Below are 4,845 nucleotides of genomic sequence, written 5' to 3'. Positions count from 1 at the left end.
TTCTTCAAGTTTTCCTTAAATGTCCAGAGATCCTTGGTTGTTCACTTACATTCAGCATTTATAATAGCATCTTCCACTATTAACTTAAGATCTATTGGAAAAAGTATTAAAGAAAGAAAGGGGAAGAAAACAAGGAAGAAGTAGCTAGAAATATGACTGGGATTTCTACATGGGGATGAAGTTATTTGTCAGTTTCTTTTTAGACTGAGCAGGTAGAGAGCAAGATATAAGTCAGGGTGAACCCAAATGGAAGAAGACTTAACTCTGGGGTTCAACTCCCACAATTGCCATCCTAGTTCTCCCAAAGCAGTTTTTTTTCCCATTTCCTTAGAGAGTAACTCTCTAATTGTTATTCCTCTGGGTATTCAGGAATTTGAGCATTCTCTATCAAGGGTGAGAGATCAACAATCTTGTATGCAAGCCTCCAATTTATGCCCGTGTATTTAGGCCCTTCCACAATCTTGCCCTCAGCTACAGTGTTTCCAAATTCCTGACAAATATTAATCTTTGGTATTCAGGAGAGATCAATCAGAATTGGCAGGGATTCTCAGGAATTTCCAAAATTGTAAGTTGTTTTGTATTTTTCATAATACTTTATTTACATGCTTTAAAATAACAGAAAATAATCGTAATAGCAACAGTGAAAATGTTTCTATGATAGGATCAAGCTAAAAGTTTCAGAGATTTTCTGTAACAAAAACAACATAATAAAAAATACGTAATTTGTTACCAGTATATAACAATATGTTGTGATGAAATATCTTTCAATAATATGCAAGAATGATTTCTTACTGGACATTTGATCATAGGAAACATAAAAAGAAGGGAACTCCACACATTGGTGTTTCCTGTTCTTGCTTTTGACTCAACATCGGTGGTGTCATGGGCTGAATTGAGCTCCCCTGAAATTCATATGTTGACTTCCTTACACCTCAGAATGTGACTGTATTGGGAGATAAGGTCTTTAAAGAACTTTTGTACCTGATATTTCCTCTGTCTAGAATGATCTTCCCACAGAGACTTGATGCTCCCTGACTTCTTTCAGAGATTTTTCTTAATACTAACCTTCTTGTGAGGCCTTTTCTGGGAACCACATCTAAAATTTCAACCTTCCTTTCAAACACTTCATATCCTCTTTCTATGTATTAATTTTCCTCCTTAGCACTTCTCCGCTTCTAATGCAGTATATATTTTATTTAACTAATTTTAATCATTTGTTTCCCTAAACTCCATGAAGGCCGGAATTTTGTCTGTTTTGTTCACTGCTGTATCATTGGAATCTAAAACAGCACTGGGTACATAGTAGGCTTCTTATAAATGCTTCTTGAATAAATCAGTAAATGAGTCTTACTTTATACTGCAGCAGCATCTGACTCTGTTAATGATGCCTTCTTCCTTGAAAGACTTTCTTCGCTTTTTCCCCAGGATAAAACACTCCTGCTTTTCTCCTGTTTCACTAGCTTCTTTACTCAGCCTTCTTTACCCCTTTTGTTTCTCAAAACTCCAGCCTTTTAATGTTGGAGTGCCCCAGTACTACGGGTTGAATTGTGTCTCCTAAAATTTGTATGTGGAAGTCCTCAACCCCACTCTCTCAGAATGTGACCTTATTTGGAGATACATTTGGTTTTACAGAGAAAATCAATTTAAAATGAGGTTATTCGCGTGGGCCCTAATCTAATATGACTGGTAACCTTATGAAAACCTGACTCTACTTTCAAGAGACATTCAGACTCCCCGTCTCACTACCTCCAGTTCTTCTGCCCTGGTAGTCGCCATCATCTGCCACCTGATTTATAGCAGTTTTCTCCTAGTTTGTCTTCCTACTCCCACCTTTAACTCCCCTTCACTCTATCCGCAGTAGAGCATCCAGAATGACCCAGTTAAAATGCAGCTCGGATAATATCACACCTTTGTCCAAAACTCCGCCGTATCTCCTCGTCTCACTTCCTGCGCCCTCACTGTGGCCTGTGGGCCCTGCAAAGTGCAGTCTTAACAACCTCTTTGACCTCATCTCCTGCTCGGTCCCTGTCCAGCTCCCACTGCTTTGTCTACATGGGCTCCCCTGCTGTCCAGATATGCCGGGACTGTTCCCACATTTGCGCTTGCTACTCCTTCTGCTTAGAACACGCTCTCAGGTATCTAAATGACACATCACAGTCATTTAATAAATATTTCTTGAGGGAATAAATTGAAAAAATTCACATTAATAAGATAAAATTAAAACTTTTTAGCTTTACGTTCAATTTACAATCCCATTTGTTCTTTATAAGCTCTTTATATGCAAGTAACACCTAGAAATTTTCTGTTTTCACTGCAGTGCTTCTCATAGAAAAGTCACCTAGTAAATATTTAATAAATTGTGAAATCAGATAAGAACAAAAGATACAAAAAATCCAATTCACTTCGACCTGGGTAAACTGCTTTGCAATTACTGGTGGTTTTAGACTGGTTCTTCTTGATGTAGACATTTGTTCTCATGGCAGCAAATGAAATCCATGCCGTGTGGTGATAATGCTTCTTCATTAATGGTTAGGATCTGACTCTCACTTTCTTTGCCATTTCTTTCAGACATTTTGGTGAGAATTAAGATCCATAGAATGAGATTTTAAAAAATCCTCACATAAATCTTTCTTTCCTTGTTTTATATTAATAGAGATCCAGTTTTAAGGTAAGCATATAAACACTCAGAAAAAAAAAATAACGTTTCCCAGCCTCTCTTGCAAATGACTGTGGCCATTAGACTATGTTCTAGTCAAGGCAATATCAGTTCAAAAAGAACCAACATGTGCCCTTTGCTCTCTCGTTTTCCATGCCTCTTCCTCCATCCTGTTGCCTGGAATGCAGATAAGATGGCTGGAACGCTAGCTGCAATTTTGGATCTTGCGGAAAAAGGCCACATCCTAGGAGATACGAGATGAACTGGAAAAGATTTAGTTTACCAAGGACTTCATGGAGCAGAACCAACATACTAACCCTTGATATCTCCTTCTGGCTCTATGTGAGAAACAATTTCTCTCCCATTTAAGTCACCATTAGTATAGAGATCACACACAATCAAAAACCTCAAATTCCACAAAAACTATCCAGTGCCTGGAACTTTAGTGCTTAAAATGAATTGCTATTAAATCATTCAAATGAATCAAAACAAAAGAAAGAATTTGCAATGATAAAGTCTTTATTTTCTATATTTCATTTCTTACAATCCTTTTGGAAAAATAGTTGTGTCTCCAAATGTACTTTCACTGAAGGAAGCTGATATGACCAAAGCGTTATTCTAAGTGATTATGGAAAAATATCTATTACTGAAAAACAAGTGTTGCATTCCATTTACATTTACACATACTTAACACAAGCATAAAGGGAAGGTCCGATGTCAGAAGTAGGGGTCATTTTTCTTAACTGAAACACTAGATCAGAGGAAAGGCTTTGGTGATTAGCAATCCAAATTTGAGGGTTTTAAATCCCCATTAAAAATAATGATTGCCTATAAATGTGGAAACATAAGATTTTCTCAAAATCTTTTTGGAAGAATGTCTTTTTATCTTCACTGGTGTTATCCTCTTAGACATTTTGAGGTTTATTTAACACAGCATTCTATCTGCTTAACATTCAAATTTAGATGCACTAATTATCTGCTCTACTCTTCTGAATAGTTAAGTACACTCTATAAATAAACGTATCAATTTTGTTCTATTATTACTCTTCCAAAACATCTCATATAATTGGAATTAACCTAGTATTCACTTATCATTAAATATATTTTTTGTTAGAAAGGATATACAGCATATGAAATTACAGGCTTTTTATGAGTTAAAGACAAAATTTAGAACTCTCAAATAATATTTACAATGTAAACATCACAGTCATTACATTAGATAAAATAAGTCACAATATTCACAACACAATATATTTTATTTGGTTTTGATATTGAAGTTGTTTTCTTGAATTACTTATGTAGAACTCAAAATTTAATTACGTTGTCACTCCTTCAAGAATTCTGAAAAAGAAAGAATTGTTGCTTTAGGCATAAAAATGTTTTTATTTATAGCATCTCAGTTTGATTCACTCATCTGTTCATTTGATAAAGATCTACACCCTTTTGTCCCCTGTTAACAGCCTGTGGCAGGGCATCTTGTTGTGGGATATATCAAGAGAGCACCTTCCACAAAGCTGATTATCAGAAGGCAGCTGGAATGTGAAGGGACTCTCTAATTAGTCATTAATAATTATTCACTTGTAATTTCACAGAAGGATGACCCACAGGATTTACTCTTCAAAGAATTTGTCCAAAACCATTCATTTGAAAAAGAAAAGAATGGAGGATGGAATCTCATAAGTGACCTTGCAGTTTAGAAAGGAGAGAGTGATTAATCCACTCTCCTTTATATTTTAGTGTCTTTTTATTTCTTAATTTGATGAAGAAGACTTCTTCTTATAAATATTTTTTTCAAGAAGCCAGATATGATTAACCTTTTCCTTTGGGCAGAAGGACTTGTTTCTCTGAAATGTCTGTGCATGATAAGGACTGGTGTGGGCAACACTCACGCCTCTCAGCATGTATCTCTCTCAGAGACAAAGGGTAATTAGTAGATAAACACAACCAATTGCTCAGATGTCACCTGTCCACTTCTGATGACTCTCTCAAAAATCTTAGATAACCACACCAGGAACTGAGGTAAGACCATGAATTTCCTTTAGTCTGAGCTATGTCTCCTTGACATAGTTAGGGGTTAGAATCTGGCCCACCTTCGGGTTTTATGAATGAAGTTTTATTGGAACCCAGCCACTCCTATTCATTTTACATGTATCTGTGGCTGCTTTCATGCCACAGTAGCAGAGTTAAGT

This window comes from Propithecus coquereli, unplaced genomic scaffold (assembly GCF_000956105.1).
Source record: "Propithecus coquereli isolate 6110/MARCELLA unplaced genomic scaffold, Pcoq_1.0 Scaffold25, whole genome shotgun sequence".
Classification (NCBI taxonomy): Eukaryota; Metazoa; Chordata; class Mammalia; order Primates; family Indriidae; genus Propithecus; species Propithecus coquereli.
Note: the sequence above shows the minus strand (reverse complement) of the source record.